A 20,371-nucleotide genomic window follows, 5' to 3' on the forward strand; every position below is an offset into this window, starting at 1 on the left:
ACATTTAGTAAAACAGTTCGCTTAAATTTTATAACCGTGATAGTTAAAGCGAATTAACTTTGTACATTTAATGTATAACAATAAAACGATTTACTTAAACTCTGTACTGTAATTTGGTTAAGAAGTTGAAAAAAAAAACGCGTTAACTTCGTACATTTAATTTATGAAGGTTTATGTAACTTTGTACTTTGAAACAGTGTAATATATCGTGTGTAAACTCTGTACATTTAGTTTTACTGAAGGTAAAAAAATTCGCGTACACTTCGTATTTTTAGTTGATAACAATGAAATAACTCGCGTTCACTTTGTTTTTCAAATTCACAATCCCTTAATATATCTACGAAAACTTTAGTATAATATGAAGTTGAAATGATTCGCGTAAACTTCGTACATTTAGTTAATAACAATTAAATATATTTCGCGTTCATTCAGTATATTTAGTTAATAGAAATGAAATAATTCGCGTTCACTGCGTATTAACAACGAAATAATTCGCGTAAACGTTAATATACGAAACATTTAGTATATTATGACGGTGAAATATTTCGCGTAAACTTCGTAGATTTAGTTAATAACAATGAAATTATTCACGTTCACTGATTACATTTAGTTAATAACAATTAAATATTTCGCGTTCATTCAGTAAATTTAGTAAATAAAAATGAAATAATTTGCGTACACTGAGTACATTTAGTTAATAACAACGAAATAATTTGTGTAAACGTTAATATACAAAACATTTAGTATATTATGACGGTGAAATGATTAGCGTAAACTTCGTGTTTAGTTAATAACAATGAAATAATTCACGTTCACTGAGTACATTTAGTTAATAACAATGAAATATTTCACGCGTAATTAAATTATTCGCGTTAACTCTGTACATTGGTATATGACGGTGAAATAATTCGCGTAAACTTCGCACTTCGACGTTACAGTTCGCGGGGGTAAACTTTCGCGTATGCGTTATAAAGGTGCGTTCACACGCGGTGACCGTCCCGCATGCACGCGACTGCACCACAGCGCCGATGCGTGTGCAGTGAACAAGTGCATATCACACGAAGTGCACGGGGCGGTTAATCTTGGGCGCGGCGTTAATTTCACAGCTTTTAGCGGATTCGTTGTACCGCTTTATCTTTTATCTATTAGGGTGATTATAGACTTGTGGAGTTTTTTTTTTTAATGACGCAAGAGATTGTGAGGTTGTAGGGGGTGATCTCCGAACTTATTTCACCGAGAACTATAAGCCCAGGGGTTTACGCAGGGAAACCAAGATGTCGGCTAGTTTTTTTTATTATATTACTATTTTGACGCTACTTATAGAAGAAATCTCTGTTTATAAGACTTTGTCTTAGCCTCTTTTTTGTGTATTGATGGTTGTCAGATGAAATTTTCTTTATATATAGGTACGTATACCTATATATTACTCGTACCTTGCATAGTACACACTGGGGATGCGTTTATAACGGACTTCAAAAAAAGAGGAGGTTCTAAATTCGACGCATGTTTTATTTTTTTTTGTTACCTCAATTTCGTCATTTCATAACCAATTTTGAAAATTCTTTTTTGTTAGAAAGGGTATACTCTTGAAGTGGGTATTTGGGCCATAACAAGGGTAAGATTGTGGATTAGAAAGAAAAAAACGTTACCTATTACCTACATTTTACTAATTTTTTGCTTTCACACGTAAGGGGCCCTTGTAGTCCGGGGGCCCAGTATCATTGTAAATTAAAACTAAAACTAAAGCTCCAATCTCGCCAGTTTTTGTATAACCTCAGATTCAACATTTCAATAGCTATAATCAGTAGCGTAGCGAAGGCTGAAATTTTCTAGTAGGTAACCCGTTTTGATGTGTTTTTTCAAGCGAGTTTTATATACAGACGACTACATTGTTATAGATATTATTAATATGTACTGTTTTTTTATTGCGAGGAGGCGCTCGTTGTACAGATTGTAGAAATGCTGTTGAAATATATTACAACTAGCAAATGCCCGCGACTTCGTCCGCGTGGATATTACTTTTTCACAAATCCCTCGGGAACCATGGATTTTTCCAAGATAAAAAGTTCGGTTAAATAGTCGAGGCGTAAAAGAGTAACAAACATTCAAATCATCAAAATCATCAGTTTTCGCAAATCTCGGGAAACCATCGATATTTCGGGATAAAAAGTAGCCTATGTGTTAATCCAGAGTAAAATCGATTTCCATTCCAAATTTCACCCAAATCGCATCAGTAGTAGCGGCGTTAAAGAGAAACAAACATCTATACAAACTTTCGCGTTTATAATATTAGTAGGATAATGAATATGAATGTATGGATATTTAAAAAGTTACCCGATAGGAATCGTGTTGTTAGGACGTCCCTGCTAGACATACGAATAAGGATACCCTGATACGCTCGAGGAAGATCAAAGCTTTTGTCCATTGATAAACAAAGCTTTGCCGAGCGCGCTATCGGCTCCCGTTTTCAAGTGCTGTTTAATTACAGTACAAATAAAATGCTTGCGCGTGCAGAATGCGAGGCAGTATAAATAGATTGTGACAATGGGCAGCGGACTACACTGCACTGGTTAGATATAGACTAATAATCCTAGCCGATCTATCTAAACTAATGTTATAAAGCGGAAAAGTTTGATCGTTTATATGTTTGGTTCAACGCGCTAATCTTTTTTTTTTATTCTAGACAAGTTAGCCCTTGACTACAATCTCACCTGATGGTAAGTAATGATGCAGTCTAAGATAGAAGCGGGCTAACTTGTTTAGGAGGAGGATGAAAATCCACGCCCCTTTCGGTTTCTACACGGCATCGTACCGGAACGCTAAATCGCTTGGCGGTACGTCTTTGCCGGTAAGGTGGAACTATATGCTACTATAATTTACAATACTTGGCAACCATATAACTATTATTATAACGCTGAAAAGTTTGTTTGTTTGTTTATTTGGTTGAACGCGTTAATCTTAGGAACTAATGGTCCGATTTGAACAATTCTTTCAGTGTTAGATAGCATATTTATTGAGAAAGGTTATTATCCCCTTATTCTTACAGGAACGGGAACCACGTAGTTAAAACAGCGCGGAGTAAGTTAATCTATTATAAAAAACTTTACTATCAGCCTATTTTAACTAGTTAGTCCGCGATCCTTCAAAAATAATGGATATGGAACCTAAAACACTACTACAATGCGATGGTGTCCTTAGGGTAATATCTAATACTAGCTGACGCCGCGTGGTTTCACTCGCGTGGTTCCAGTTCCTGTAGGAAACCAGGGATAAAATATATAGCCTATAGCCTTCCTCAATAAATGGGTTATCTAACACTGAAAGAATTTTTCAAATCAGACCAGTAGTTCCTGAGACATAGGCCTTTTGTAGGGACTTTCAAACATCACGATACTGAGCCACCTGCATCCAGCGAATCCCTGCGACTCCAACCTCTACCAACACTGCGCTTTGTAGTGCGGGATCCTTGCGTGATCGAATCAGAAATGAGGAGATCCGCAGAAGAACCACAGTCACCGACATAGCTCAACGAGTCACGAAGCTAAAGACATACATATTATGTCCATAACATACTCAAATGATAAATAAAATACCACTGTTTTGCGTCAGAGGTTAAAAAAATAAAGGAAAACACAAATTTTTATATTCTCTCGTATATTGTAACCTAATTGAACCCAATCAGTGTAGCTAACAAGTCGTGTTTATAGAATTTGGGTTTCTCCGATGGGATTCGAGGGAGTTGAGTAAATTTCGCGGGGCAGAAAAAAATAAAAATATATATTTTTCTTTCAATTTATTATGTAAATCTAGATGCTATGCCTACTTGCCTATTTATTTTTATGTTGAATCAGTAGACAATCTATTTTTCTATCATTCAATCTAAATTGTCTATGATTCACGTTAGAAACGACATACAAAAACAAACCGGCCAAGTGCGCGTCGAGCCACGCGCAATGTAGGGTTCCGTAGATTCAATTGGAACTTTAAACCCTAATTTAATGCACAAAAATACCGATAATGATACCCCACACCATGGGATAAACGATAAAAAATCTCCCTGTGCATGTAGGGAAGGAATCCCAATTTTGTTTTTAAATTTTCTTTTTACCACTCTAAAGTTGTTATTAATATAAGTAAATACCCATGCCATCATCGACATAGCTCAACGAGTTGCGAAGCTGAAGTGAAGTCTGGAATGGTGACCCTGCACTAGTAAGCGCAGTGTTCGTCGTCGACCCCCTACCAGGTGGACTGACGACATCAAGCGAGTCGCAGGGATTCGCTGGATTCGTTGTATTTTTATTATTATTATTTTTTATTTTTTTAGATCCCTTTTTACGTACTCGGGTTATATATAGGGTTTAAACTTATTTTTTTAATATATATAAACATAAAGGAAATTTAGAAATTTACCTTACTAACTTATGTAGTTACCTTCTGAGTTTATTTGCGACTTCACCAGAGTGGCGCGATAACCCGCACGAGAATTCATTTCATTCATTTATACCTCACTATCTGTAATTGATAATAATGGAGCTGAGTAACTGCCGGAGAGATCTATAATTGCTTTTACACGTTTTTAAGCGACACCGCTAATTTTATGTCCAATAAGTGGTAGATTTAATAGCGTAAGGTGTAGCTAGCATACCTATTTAGGTATGTGAGAAAATATATTTCTTATTTGATATATTTTCTTTTATATTAATGCGCTTGATTGCAATCAAGAAAGCTATATCACAGAAATTTTCCATTGCTACATTTCTCATCAGTTTAAGGCTTCATTCGCACGAGAGTTAAAAAAGCGATGCGTTAACACTAGAAAGACGATAATTTCATAACTATTTATTTTTAAGTCACATCTTCTCGTGACTTTTAACAAAATAGTTCATATTTCAATATTCTATCCATGTTATTGTGTTATAATCAATAAACATGAGATTTACCTTCAAAGACGGCGCCCGGTCATTTGACCACGCGGTATTTAAAACCTAGTTTTAGCGAGCGTAGCGTAATATGAAGTTGAATGAAGGTCGATTTAAAACATCCAAAATTGAAAATGCAACACTGTTCAATAAAAAAGCGTCGTGTTTAAAATAACTGTCTTGTGAACATATTCTTGGAAATGCATTTGTTGTATTTGAACGCTTTTTAACGTCCGTCAAAAAATCTCTCGTGCGAATGCATGCTTAATATGGGACTATAACGAGTTCATAATCATCATCATATCAGCCGATGGACGCCCACTGCTCGACATTGGCCTTTTGTAGGGACTTCCAAACATCACGATACTGAGCCTGCATCCAGCGAATCCTTGCGACTCGCTTGATGTCGTCAGTCCACCTGGTGGGGGGTCGACCAACACTGCGCTTACTAGTGCAGGGTCGCCATTCCTGCACTTTGGGACCCCAACGTCCATCGGTTCTTCGATATGTTTGCCCCGCCCATTGCCACTTCAGCTTCGCAACTCGTTGAGCTATGTTGGTGACTTTGGTTCTTTTTCGGATCTCCTCATTTCTGATTCGATCACGCAGAGATACTCTTAACATAGCTCGTTCTATCACCCGCTGTGTGACTCTAAGCCTTCTTATGGGGCCCATAGTTAACGACCAAGTCTCGAAACCATAGGGCATCACTGGCAACACGCACTGTTCGAAGACACTGAGGTCTTCAGGCAATGAGGAATTTCAGACGAAAAGATGTCGCGAAGTTTCCCGAATGCAGCCCAGCCGAGTTGGATTCGGCGGTTCACCTCCTTCTCGACATTGGACCTACCTAACCTACCTGTTGGGGAGGGATTTGTTGAAATAAATTAAAAACCCTCCAACGATAAAGTGGACTGTATTTCTTTGTTCAATCACAAATATTACACTTTTATAAGGTTCACTGTTTCTTGATCTTATACTTCACACTCTACAGTTTAGGGATCTTGATTGGTTCACTGTTCGAGCGGAAGTGAGTTTTGGACCTGGGAGGCCGGTATATATGCATTTCCCCCGCCCGGCACTGTGGTAAGTTGAGCCGAGCAGGAGAGGGGCGATCGCAGGGGCTGAGAGACGTACGGGGAGCGGGGGCGTCAGCGGTCGACCAATCAGCGTTAGTCACCACTGACGCCGCACAGGGAATGTAGCTCCTGTCCGTAACATCTCTCCCCTCAGCGATGCTTCCGCGTAGCTCTTCTTTTCCACGGTCAGGACAGCGAGCTTCTGTTCCCATGAAATTCACTGCTACGGGTTCTTGCGTAAGCGGTAGGTCGGAGTTCGTTGATAACAGAGTTATAGCGTCTACCCGACCACGCCCGGATGTTCGCACAACAACTGGATTGCGTAGAGTTCTGTATTGATGAGACTTGCGAGTCACCTCAGACACTTGCTGGTTCATCAAAATGAAAGTGTTGTGGAGTTCATCGGTTCGTGCTCCCCTCGTTAGGCGTAGTCGCTGCATCCTTTCTTGTCTTTTCGGTTCTCCACTAATATTTTTCATCTCAAGACATATGCTCGATGTGTGATTTTCAGCTCTAATGTAAAGCACGTGATCTTCTTGGCGGTCATGGCATGTTTTCGCTGCAGTGCCGTGTATCACCCACCCAAGTTCCGTACGTGAAGCTGCAGGTTCATTGCGCCTTCCAGTACATAGCTGCTTCGTCACGATGAGTGGCCAATTGTCAGAGCCAATGAGCAAACGGGGTCGTGCTCGTTCGTAGCAGACTTCGCTTGGATTTAACTCCTGTAGATGCTGATATCGTAGGATTTCTAGTGGCACGGTCTGTTGCAGCAGCTGTAGTTGTCCCACTGTTCTGGCTCGTATGGTGTGCACAGACAATAAGTGTTTGCCTCGCAAACGAAGTTGGACATTCTTGCTGTTTTCTTTTATCTTCGTATTTATGCCATGAAGTGTAAGATCTTGAGAGGGCCCGCTGAGGTTCAGTTCGTTGGCCAACCCTTCTTCAATAAGAGAAATCGTAGAGCCCTCATCCAATAAGGCGTATGTGTGGATCTCTTCACCATTGAGGTTCGAGATGACGATCGGACACACCTTCAGCATAACATTGCTGTTCTTCATGCTAGCAGAAGCCACTACTTCATTTGTTGGTTCTTCTTGACTTGTATGGATTGTGCTCGCCATCTCACTTGTGGGACTGCATTCGTGTAGTAGCGGATGATGTGAATGAACGCAGCCATCGATGCCGCATTGCTCCGCTTCACACTCAGCGCGACTGTGTGTTGTTTTCAAGCATTTGAAACACACTCTGTTTGTTTTAGCCCAATCCCAGCGAGCGTTAATGGACATCTGTTTTAATTTTCGACACTGTGACGGGTCATGATCGCCACCACAGCACTGGCACTGCTCTCTGTAGTTGGCAGTAAACATATTGGCTCCGTAGATCTTCCCTGTTGCTCTTTGGGATGGTGCAGATCTAGGGTTCGGCTCTTTTCTTACAAGATCGATTGGTTTTGAGTAGGTGAACTCTAAACCTATTGTTGCCTCGTTATTTAAAAATCGAGACAGGATCACAATGTGTGGTTCTCCGGTTCGACTGTTCTCAGATGCAAATCTTGCGAAACTTCTTCGCATATCAGGCGGTAGCTTGTCTACAATGTCCCTGGTAAGCATTCGGTTCTGGAGACAACCTTCGAGGCCTTCCACGTTGGTGATCGTAGACACGATGTTCCTCACTTTAACGGCAAAAATGTTAAGTTCCGTCGTCGTTGGGCCCAATAGTGGCAGCAGTTTTATTTCATCCAGCGCTTTATCGATCAAAGCTTCTGGACGTCCAAAACTCTGTTCTAAAGCCTCCATGATCTCTACTGGGTTGCATGCCGTGTAGAGTAAAGAAGCGACGGCTTCTCGGGCTTCTCCTTTTAGGGCGTTTCGGAGCCGTTGTAAGTTCTCGATTGGAGAAAACTTATATAGCAGCGTAGAGTCTCGCATTGACGCTTTGAACGGCATCCATTCGTTTGATGCCCCACTGAAGCTTGGCAGCTCCGTTGATGACCGAGGTGGGGGCCTATGATGCACAAGGCGCTGTAGAGTTTCAGCTAGCAACTCTATGCTTCGGGTTCGTGTGCGGTTCGGTGTCGGTGAACGCGTTCGGACTTCTTCGTGTCGGCGTTCATCGTGTCGGGGCTCATTGTGATCAGTGGGTCGGGATGGAGTTGTGGCCGCGTAAGGTGTTTCTGAATCACGCGCAGGAGAAAAATGAGAGAATCGCTCCCCTCGTGCAGGATCTGCGTGATGTAACCAAGCCTCTGTGCGCAGTCTTGTATTAATTGGTTCATCCGGACCTCGCGTGCTTCCTTGATCTTCGGCTTGTATCGTAGCGAGCTCCATTTCCAATTTTTTTTGCACGAGGTCCGTTTCTAACTCCATTTGTTGTTGTTCAAAGCGCATCTGCATTTGTTGTTGTTCAAAACGCATCTGCGTTTCAAGCTGTCGCTTTTTGAGAGCGGCAAGGCGTTCTGCCGCCTCAAACTCAGCCTGTTTCCGGCGCGCAGCCGTGCTCGCTGTCGATCTTTGCGAGCGCACTGATTGAGTCGGCGACGGCGGACGTGCACGAAGGGTTTGGTCCCCATCAGTGCTTCGTGCTTCGACGACAGGTTCTTGCCGGGGTAGTGGGGTGCTCGTAGAGCCAAGAGGTTCCGCAAAACGAATATGCCCAGGACGAACGGGGTTCGGCGCGCGAGGGTTCGGTTCTTGCAGCACAGTGTCATCCTGTTCACCTTCGATTTGCGAGTCTTGAATTCTTGTTCGCACCATCTTGAAGTGTGTTCGGTTCTTGGTTCACAAATCCGTCTCGATGGACCAAAGATGTTGGGGAGGGATTTGTTGAAATAAATTAAAAACCCTCCAACGATAAAGTGGACTGTATTTCTTTGTTCAATCACAAATATTACACTTTTATAAGGTTCACTGTTTCTTGATCTTATACTTCACACTCTACAGTTTAGGGATCTTGATTGGTTCACTGTTCGAGCGGAAGTGAGTTTTGGACCTGGGAGGCCGGTATATATGCATTTCCCCCGCCCGGCACTGTGGTAAGTTGAGCCGAGCAGGAGAGGGGCGATCGCAGGGGCTGAGAGACGTACGGGGAGCGGGGGCGTCAGCGGTCGACCAATCAGCGTTAGTCACCACTGACGCCGCACAGGGAATGTAGCTCCTGTCCGTAACACTACCTACCTGGATCATATGTCCTAGGTATATGTTTTCGTCTACAATTTCGAGTGCAGCGTTACAAAGTTATTAGTCGAAGTATAATATTAGTCGAATAGAGAATCTCCTTTTTTTGAAGTCAGTTGAAAAGACTATTGAATATAATTCGAAACTAACTCCAAGATACTTAGCCGAAGATTCATCGCTCGTATTGGCAGCTATCGATTACCCACATTATTCATTTCACCACCAATGCTTCGCGCACACAAAAAATCGAAATCAAATTCATCATGCCGATACATTGTATTAATAACCGAAGCCCCCACAAACCCAGTAAGCGATCACAGTTACCCGATTACCCTTTAAATTGACTCCCATCCGTCAAACTTGCTAATAAACGTACGAAAAAGTAAAACGCACCTCCTACTTAACTCAAATTTCATTACCCGAAGTCACTTTACCTCTTCAAGGAACCGATTAATTTATTATTTCAAGCCAACCTTTTCGCGCATCCAATTTAAAATTTGACATCTTAAACAGTCTTAAATTACATGTGGAATTATTTCATTAGTGCCCAAAACGCCCGGGGCCTAGCGCCTATGTAGCCGCCGTCGAGGATATTGACGATTTCATACCTAATCGATAGATAGGACAATACAGGGCTACATCAATATTATAATTAACTCAAGTCTCTGTGGAGCGTATACTAATACGCTCCTAGTGACGGGATCGTGGATTACGGTGGGCATCCGTTGTGCTCTGGAGTATCTAAATAAGCCTCAATAACTCAATGGTAAGAGCGGTTGGAGTTATCATCGATGGGTGGTGGTTCGATCCTTGCCTTGGTCTATTGTCGTACCCACTCCTAACACAGTCTTTCCCGACTAGTTAGAGGGTAATGGGAATATCGGTCATATTATAAAAGATATGGGAAATATACTTAAAAAAAAAACATTGTAGGGAGTCAAGAAAGCTGCCCTAGCAATACACCAAGAGTAATCATCCAAGTGTAATCATCCAAGTACCAAGAGTCGGCCCAAATGACTGTGAAGTCGACGAGCCCATGAGAAGTGGTGGGTTGTCCTTGACGACGGTCAAAAAGGGTGGCTTTATAAATTTTCGTGGACTATGCATATCGTGTCTCTTTATGTTGAATTAATCCAAAGAAGCCTTCTAAACACATGAAGTCAATTCGTCCAACCATTTGAACCGAACTCGACGGAATTTTGAATTTAGCTTTTTTATCGATCTCTCTGTTAAACGATATCACCCAAATACTAAAGCCTCTCTATCGAGCTGTGTACATCTCTACGTTAAGAACCGAATTTTTCGGTACAGAAAGTTGTAATCAACACGTCAACGTGACCACGCCCTAAACTCTTCGCGTTAATAGCCAGATCCCGATATCTGCTCATTCTGGAAGCGGTACCACATTATTCTTTCATCTCTGCAACTATTTTTTGCACAAAAACAGCCTTTATACCCTTACAGTAAAGTGTACCTGTAAGATTGACAATTGTTTTAATAAAAGTGTGTTTCTATAAAATCGTGTTTATACTGATGTGGTTACGTTTGGTTTGTTTACTTTAGTTTATGTACTATGACCAAAAAGTTCAGTTATATAATATCTACTTATGTTTTACTCTAACTTCTTAATTTTCTAATACTAATATTTCGGACTACAAAAAAACTTAATGATGTTTGGGTTATCTCCTCCCGATGAGGTCAGCGGTGGTGCAGGCCACGAGGCGATCCCTCCTTGCTTGGGTACGTCGTGGGGGAACTTTCTCCCCCGGTTTTGTTCTTCCAACATTTTTTTTTTATTCTTTACAAGTTAGCCCTCGACTACAACCTCACCTGATGGTAAGTGATGATGCAGTCTACGATGGAAGCGGGCTAACTTGTTAGCAGGAGGATGAAAATCCACATTCCTTTCGGTTTCTGCACGACATCGTACCGGAACGCTAGATCGCTTGGCGGTCGTCTTTGACCGAAGCCTCCCACCAGCCAGACCTGGACCAATTAAGAAATCAATCGGCCCAGCTGGGAATCGAATTCAGGACCTCCGTCTTGTAAGCCCATACCACTGCGCCGTCATTTCTGGATTGAGGCCTTATTATCTATATATGGGTATTCCTAGATAATAATGATATTAAGTTCCTGGAATAGCTCTGTCACAAGAAAACTTTATTAAAGTTCGTGCGCTGTAGCATGGTGCGGGTGACAATTCGTTTCACTCTTGAAAGTTTGTCGTGATTCACGATATTAGTACGTATTATGAACGTCAGGTGGCTCAGTATCCTGGTGTTTGGAAGTCCCTACAATAGGTTTATGACCTACAGTTGACGTCCATTGGCTGATATGATGATGATGATGATGAACATCGTAAGGCAACTACACCCGCACCATGCTACAGCGCACATAGTATAGTTACCATTCTAAGCGCTGTAGACTGCTTTAGCGCTTATGCTATGGCAGTCAACTAGCTTAAACAGCTCGAAAAAACTAGTTAAAGATTTTACTTATTGATGTGTGATTTTTATGTGAATGTAATCGTAAATTCTTTGGATATAAATATTTTGCTTATCATTTTTACGAGCACTTTATACGTCTCATTGCAATAAAATACCTTTCTACACAGATCATAAAAAGTACATAATTTATTTTCATTTGTGAAAGGTCCCAAGTTCAATCTCCACCTGTTATGTGCATTTACTAAATATATTTTCAATACCAGATAATTTTCTTAATTCTCTGCGTGTGTGAAGTCTGCCAATCCGCATTGGGCCGTGGTGGACTATTGGCCCAACCCCTCTCATTCTCAGAGGAGACTCGAGCTCAGCAATGAGCCCAATATGGGTTGACAATATGGGTTGATAACGATATACTATCACACGTATATTTGTAGCTAAAGATGTAGTTAAAGATGGAGCAGGAATTGATTAAAAAATTGGGATTCCGGGATCTAAAGGATTTGATTCGAGATGGAAGACACCATTACTAACTGGGCCAGATACAGGAAATCTAGAAAAATTCGTATAAGATTTGTAAAAGAATGTCATGACTCGAGATTTTCTAACTATCGGTAGGGAGCAAACCAACAAGCTTAACTTGAGTACTTGGGGTAGCTCAGAAACTCAAAAGTTTTTGGATTGCATTTTTTTCCTAAACTATGAGTTTTACATTACAGTTTATTTGACAAAAAATGTAGAGGACATTCTCATCGGGGTGTGGGTTCGAATCCGGTCCGGAGCATGTACCTCCAATTTTTCAGTTGTGTGCATTTTAAGAAATTAAATATCACGTGTTTCAAACGGTGAAGGAAAACATCGTGAGGAAACCTACATACCAGAGAACTTTCTTAATTCTCTGCGTGTGCCAATCCGCATTGGGCCATCGTGAAGGACTATTGGCCTAACCCCTCTCATTCTGAGAGGAGACCCAAGCTCAGCAGCGACTATCGTACGACTTTAAATTCGGAAGGCGGCGCTGAAGTTTCTTGAAATGTGTTTTTTCAGCATTTAGTGTATAAAGAATGCACTAAATGCTGAAAAACTGCTGAAATGAAAAAAACTACCCCAAGGAGGGGGAGGGGGCGGTCGATATACTCAAGTTAAGCTTATTAAGTTGCTCCCAATGTAATGTTTATAGTCATATTTCCTAGATTTCCTTTACTAAGAGAGGTTATCGAGCTGTGAAGAAGTTGTGTAAAAAGCAAGTGTTTTATATCGTCGTTATCAACCCATATACGGCTCACTGCTGAGCTCAAGTCTCCTCTCAGAATGAGAGGGGTTAGGCCAATAGTCCACCACGCTGGCCCAACGCGGATTGGCAGACTTCACACACGCAGAGAATTAAGAAATTCTCTGGTATGCAGGTTTCCTCACGATGTTTTCCTTCATCGATTGAGACACGTGATATTTAATTTCTTAAAATGCACACAACTGAAAAGTTGCATGCCCCGGACCGGATTCGAACCCACACCCTCCGAAATCGGAGGCAGAGGTCATATTCACTGGGCTATCACGGCTCTTCGTGTGTTTTATATAGTTTCATCAATTATTGCGTTCCTGAGTACAATACGGGTACTAATACAGTACCTAAAATGGTTTCAAGAATGTTTCTACGTTATCTTCACACACGGTCCCATTCGGACACAGTTGTACTTCAAGCTTAATCAATAATTATTATATCATCACAGTACCTTATTTTTATTTTTTCCCTTGACTGTAATCTCACCTGATGGTAAGTGATGATGCAATCTAAGATGGAAGCGGATTAACTTGTTAGGTATTGAGGATGAAAATCCACACCCCTTTCGGTTTCTACACGACATCGTAACGGAAAGCTAAATGACTTGGCGGTACGTCTTAGGTAGGGTGGTAACTAGCCACGGTCGAAGCCTCCCACCAGACTTGGACCTTATCAACCCATATTCGGCTCACTGCTGAGCTCAAGTCTCCTCTCAGAATGAGAGGTTAGGCCAATAGTCCACCACGCTGGCCCAATGCGAATTGGCAGACTTCACACACGCAGAGAATTAAGGAAACTCTCTGGTATGCAGGTTTTACGTTCGTTACGTTGGTACGATGTTTTTCCTTCACTGTTTGAGACACTAAATTTTTTTGTTTGTTTCTTAAAATGCACCCAACTTTGAAGTTGAAGGCCCGGGCCGGATTAAAACCCACACCCTCCGGAATCGGAGGCAGAGGTCATATCCACTGGGCTATCATTACAATCAATTTAAATTTAGATAGATTGATTTAAAACTCCTGTTTTAAATCAATCTATCTAAGAGCGGTATCCTTACCGCTCTCATTATTTTCTAAACTTTATTCTCTGAGCAGTGAATTAAATTTTAGTTCAGTTTTAAGCTTGCTCGTGCAATTTAGTAATTATGAATCGACGATCATACGATAAACATGGTATTAATAAAGTCATTACGGTGCGGGCTATCTCGGCTTCTTAAATATACTGCTGTAATCAACCAATGGACGGGTAATATCGGGTTCGCTTGACTAGTTTTGAAACCACCCAGACTCCAGTTGTAAAAAACATAACCCATGCAGTCGAGTAAAAAATCGCGTGTAAAAGTATCATACTATCACACTGAAAGTGTGTAAGTTATATTATTATCTATCTCTATTTCAAATTTAAGGTGATTCGGTTTAGTAGCCGAGGCGTGAAAGAGTAACAAACATTCATACCATCGAAATCATCAGGTTTTCAGGTCATCAGGAATCCGTGAATTTTTCGGGATAAAAAGTAGTAGTAAAAAGTAGTATGTGTTAATCCAGAGTAAAATCTATTTCCATTCCAAACTTCAGCCTATATATTATTCCCGTATTACTACGGGACCGGGAACCACGCGGGTTTACCGCGCGGCGTCAGCTAGTAAAAAAATAAAATTAACTATACCTAATTCATTTTAAGTTTGATAAGTATATGGCATCGCTTAACTTACTCTCTTATTTATTTATTTATATTTATTCTTTAATTTTTCAACAATTTTCAAAAAATCACAAACAATTATACAAATAAAAAACACAAACAAAAACACTATCAAATTATACATATCTAGCTATCTAGCCCTCTCGAGGCGGGGCATTATAGTGCCTAAAAACAGGCGGTTAGGAATCCGGAGTCAGGAAAAGTAAGTGAAAAGTCTTAGGAATCAATGCCTTTTGTAATCGACCCTTGATCCAAAGCTTCTTCAAGGGTTGGTCGAAGATTTTCTTTTTTTTAATCTTAACAAGTTAGCCCTTGATGGTAAGTGAAGAAGCAACCTAAGATGGAATCGGGCTAATTTATTAGGAGGAGGATGAAAATCCACACCCCATTCGGTTTCTACACGGCATCGTACGCTAAATCACTTGGCAGAACGTCTGTGCCGGTAGGGTGGTAACTAGCCACGGCGGAAGCCTCCAACAAGCCAGACCTAGACCCATTAAGAAAATCTCAATCGGCCCAGCCGGGGATCGTACCCTCCGTTTTGTAAATCTACCGTGCATACCACTGCGCCACGGAGTCCCGCTCAATACTGGCTCATCGCTTAGCTTTACTATTACGACAACAGCCTAAAGATGCTGCGCTACTGGCGCTCCGAGATACAATTTGATAGTGGAATCGATTCTCATTACTATTATATGGCGTTACAATAAAAGTAATGGCTTTTATTCGCACTACTACCATTGTCTATCTTAACGTGACTCTTAAATAAATATTTATATAAAAATATTTTTATTAAGTAATTAATGTGTGTGGTGTTGTAGGGGGTAGGGGGTTATCTAGAATTACTCTGGTTTTGAAAATTCTTTTACGATCTAAAGCCTATTCGTATTTCTAGATCGTACATTTTTTACCATAGACTATTTGTGAGTATCATAGGCAACGACCTATGTATTTTACCTATTATCTACGCATTGTACGTAGATAATAAGTAAAATACCTAGGTCTTTAGTAGACATAATATTTTGAAATCGCAGACAGAAAAAATAAATGCGTGGTCTAGCAGTTTAAGTTCTAGGTAATGACCTGAATAACCTGACATGGTCTATGAGAAAATAAGCTTTATATATTTTTTTATAATATCTTTAAAATATGACCAATATTCCGTTCCCCTTCGATTAGTCTGAAAAGACTCTTAGAAGTGGATACAGCGGGCAGGTATCGAACCCACGACCTCTTGGCGTAAGTCCTTAATCGTGGAGCTATTGAGCCTTAAAAATAGGCAGATGATAATTTGGCGCAAACAACCGTTATATTAATTACATTAAATTACGGAAGAATCTTACACCTTACGTAAACGTTATCATTCCATAATTCAAGCCGCAACTATAAAAATAATATACATCCAACGTTTTGACTTTAATATTAAGTTAACCGTTTAAAATAATTACGAAACGATTTAGTTAAGGTCACGTTTCACTAGCTAAGTATAAATACTTACGCGTCACAGCAAACTGTTTCACGTAATATTTTTGTCTACGAAAGCATCGACTACTAATGAAGAATGAATGAAAGAATGTATTTGTAAAAACTTATTATTAGCTTTGTATAATACGTTACAAAATATTTTTTGTGTAGGTACAATATTTCCATTACAGTAAGTTTAAATTTAAATCTAAAATATTTTTTTAAATCTAAAATAAAATATCATAAGGATAATTTTAAAGGAGAAAGCTCCTTTAAAATAATTACATTGGTGGTAGATAACAAATTTTATCTTAATTGGTTCAGTAATTTAGCCGTGAAAACCTAACATATAGACTTACTTTCGCATTTATAATTCTAGTATTGATTTTCGATAGTATTAAAAATATATACTGGACTGTCGCATTAGTGAGACTAACCCCTTAATTTAAGTTAGCGATTTAAAGCATCGCAAAAATTGCGTTTCCCAAGTTGAGAATCGATTGGCGGAATGTCATTAAATTTTACGAGCTATTTGCGAGCGGGTGCGTTTTGTACTTCGAGCATTAGCTACTTTTGTTCGCTACTTTGTGCTAATAAGGAAATGTTGACTCTATAACATTATATAACATGCTGTAAACATAGCTTCTTTATTTAGCTTACAATGTACAAGTAAGCTGAGTGTTTTTATTAACTGAAGCCACCCATGTGGGTGTTCAATAAATTTTAACACTTACTTTTTATTTTTGTGAGTAAGCTTGGAGTTTATTTTATGGCCTAACTAGTAAACACTGTACACGTGGATTTTGCGGGAACTTCTGGGATTAGGTATGTTATGGTTACCTACCTATTATCTATCATAATGATATTTACTAATAATAAAATTCGAGTAATAGACCTTGAAACAAAATGAGCAAGCATATATTGATGACGCATATAAAAAATGTAATGACGTCATAATTTTGTACCTTTCTAATGTTCCTTTTTTATTCTGTTAGCTTTTGACTACAATCTCACCTAATGGTAAGTGATGATGCAATCTGAAATGGAAGCGAGCCATCTTGTTAGGAGTAGGATGAAAATCCCTTTCGGTTTCTACACTACATTGTACCAGAACGCTAAATCGCTTGGCGGTACGTCTTTGCCGGTAGGGTGGTAACTAGCCACGGCCGAAGCCTCCCACCAGCCAGACCTGGACAAATTACGAAAATCTCAATCTGCCCAGCCGGGGATCGAACCCAGGACCTCCGTCTTGTAAATCCACCGCGCATACCACTGCGCCACGGAGGCCATCAAACTTCTGGGATTAGGTATGTTATGGTTACCTACCTATTATCTATCATAATGATATTTACTAATAATAAAATTCGAGTAATAGACCTTGAAACAAAATGAGCAAGCATATATTGATGACGCATATAAAAAATGTAATGACGTCATAATTTTGTACCTTTCTAATGTTCCTTTTTTATTCTGTTAGACTTTGACTACAATCTCACCTAATGGTAAGTGATGATGCAATCTGAAGTGGAAGCGAGCCATCTTGTTAGGAGTAGGATGAAAATCCCTTTCGGTTTATACACTACATTGTACCAGAACGCTAAATCGCTTAGCGGTATGTCTTTGCCGGTAGGGTGGTAACTAGCCACGGTCAAAGCCTCCCCAGCCAGACCTGGATCAATTAAGAAAACGTCAATCGGCCCAGCCAGGGATCGAACCCAGGACCTCCGTCTTGTAAATCCGCCGCGCATACCACAGCGCCATGGAGGCAGACACAAGGTAAAAAAGAGTTAAATTCAATATTACAACAAAATTAAGTCAAAGATTCTGCATAAATACCAAACAAGACAAATAGAGATTGATAATTGTATGAAAATTACAATAGGGTGTATTAAGTCTGTCTCACCATTATTGCTTGCCGACGTTTTGCTCCTCTTAGTCTAAGAGATATTAATTGTATAATGTAGAGCGGTTATTGGAGTCATTTTCGTACCATGATCTCATGCAAAAATCAAAGAACAAAGTTTCACATGAAAATCATTGCAACTTCACATATACGCGAAAATCAATACCTGTGATTTCAAAACAAGTGTAGTAACACATAACATAGTTATATATAGTTTATTTACAAGACACTAGAAAACACTTGAGCTTGTAAAATTTTCGTCTGTCAGTCTGTTGGTCTGGGCTAATCATTGGAACTATTGAAACGATGGTACTTTTACTGAGAGATAAAGGAGGCTGTGGTACAAATATAGGTTACGTTTTATCCCGTAAAATTCATGGTTACCGCGGGATAAACTGAACTTTACGTGGACTAAGTCGCGGGCGTCCACTTGTAATAAATATAAATTATCTTCAAAAAATAAAAACGAGTATAAATAAGCCAAGACATTTTTTTTTATTAAAGTAACATTTAATACATATTTTTTATTATTATTTAATAGTATTTTTTTTATTTTAAATACCTATGAATACAAGTCTTATTAAAAAGTTGTAGAAACAGGAGTATAAGAAGCCAATATTTTAACTACGAGAATCTTAATCGTCGAATTCAATTTGTCGAATTGTCCCAACTGTCACAAAATTAAAGTTGAAATATCTCAGTTTTCAATAGTGATGCAGCATGATTACAGTTTAAACGGCCATAAATATGCCGATAAATAAGGATATTATAAGCTGAACATGACAGGGGAAAAATTAAGCCATTTTGATACCATATTTTGTAAAATTCCACGCTTATAAATTGAGCTTGTATTCTACTTTTCTTTTTAAATTGTTACTAGCAACGACCTTAAACTTACAGAGCCTTGTCAACGAAAAAAAAAATGCTATTACGTGGTAGATAGTACTTTTTATTTTGAGCACGAGTCTCATCTCAAAATGAGAGTAGACTCTCGCAGACTAATAGTCCACCACGACTATTAGTCTCACCCCTCTGTGAACTTAACTGGTTAACTGTGAAGTCTGCCCATATGGATTTGCGCATGGGCAGACCTAGATAATTAAGAAAATTCTCAGTTGGTTTCCTCACGATGTTTTTCCTTCACTGTTTTTGACGTGATATTTAATAACTTCATCATCATCATCATCATATCAGCCGATGGACGTCCACTGCAGCACATAGGCCTTTTGTAGGTACTTAATATTTAATAACTTAACATGAACATTTTAATTTCTTAAAATGTACATAACTAAAAAGTAAGACGTGCTTGCCCCGGACCGCATTCGAACCTACCACCTCCAAATCGAAAGCAGAAGTCACATCCACTGGGCTATCACGGCTCTTGTCTGTATGTAATCTATTTACCATTAAAAAGGTACACGAACATTTTGTACGGCTGTTTACGACATCAATTTATTTAATGGTATCCATTTCCAGCGCTTAAGAATTAATGTGACCGATATATTAGTTTACAAATCTGCCGACATGTGCTCGCAGGCTATGATTAAATTGCAATCGAAACATGGCGATATATAAACATTGCATGTCATTTTTTTTTTTTTTTATTCTTTACAAGTTAGCCCTTGACTACAATCTCTCCTGATGGTAAGTGATGATGCAGTCTAAGATGGAAGCGGGCTAACTTGTTAGGAGGAGGATGAAAATCCACACCCCTTTCGGTTTCTACACGGCATCGTACCGGAACGCTAAATCGCTTGGCGGTACGTCTTTGCCGGTAGGGTGGTAACTAGCCACGGCCGACGCCTCCCACCAGCCAGACCTGGACAAATTAAGAAAATCTCAATCTGCCCAGCCGGGGATCGAACCCAGGACCTCCGTTTTGTAAATCCACCGCGCATACCACTGCGCCACGGAGGCCGTCAAAAATTTATTATTTTGTTGTCTTACAATTATCTGATTAATCCTACACTAATATTCTACTAATCTTCTATAATATAAAAATGAATCGCAAAATGCGTTGGTAAGTGCATAACTCAACAAAGCCTGGACCAATTTGGCCAATTATTTTTTTTAAATGTTCATTGGAAGTTCTAGGATGGTTTTTACGGCGAGAAAAATTTAAAAAGACTAAAAAAAAATTTATACTCCCATACAAACGATTCGTAATAATTTGAATTTTAATATGTATAAGGTAGAGGTACGGTAGGGGTAGAGTAGGGGTAGGGTAGGGGTGGGGTATGTGTAAGGTAGGAGTAGGGAGGGGAAGGGTGGGGGCAGGTTAGGGGTAGGGTAGACGTAGGGTAGGTGTAGGGTAGGTAAGGGTATGGAAGAAGTGCACAAAAGTCAAAGCGAAGCTTGACCAGGTCCGCTAGTAATAATATTAACGCGAAAGTTTGTATGGATGTT

At 39.8% G+C, this 20,371-nt stretch overlaps 1 protein-coding gene across 4 annotated transcripts in view; it reads right to left on the minus strand.

The window, feature by feature from the left end:
• Positions 1-1,048, minus strand: part of LOC112048036 (uncharacterized) — a 52,080-nt gene extending 51,032 nt beyond the window's left edge. The window contains exon 1 of one of the 4 annotated variants that reach the window (XM_052887358.1): positions 811-1,048. The gene's annotated coding sequence lies outside the window, so the exon portion shown is untranslated. The remainder of the gene's footprint in view (positions 1-810) is intronic. The other 3 variants (XM_052887361.1, XM_024085384.2, XM_052887360.1) reach the window with 3 other exon arrangements.
• Positions 1,049-20,371: the final 19,323 nt, after the last annotated feature.

This window comes from Bicyclus anynana, chromosome 19 (genome assembly GCF_947172395.1).
Source record: "Bicyclus anynana chromosome 19, ilBicAnyn1.1, whole genome shotgun sequence".
Lineage (NCBI taxonomy): Eukaryota > Metazoa > Arthropoda > Insecta > Lepidoptera > Nymphalidae > Bicyclus > Bicyclus anynana.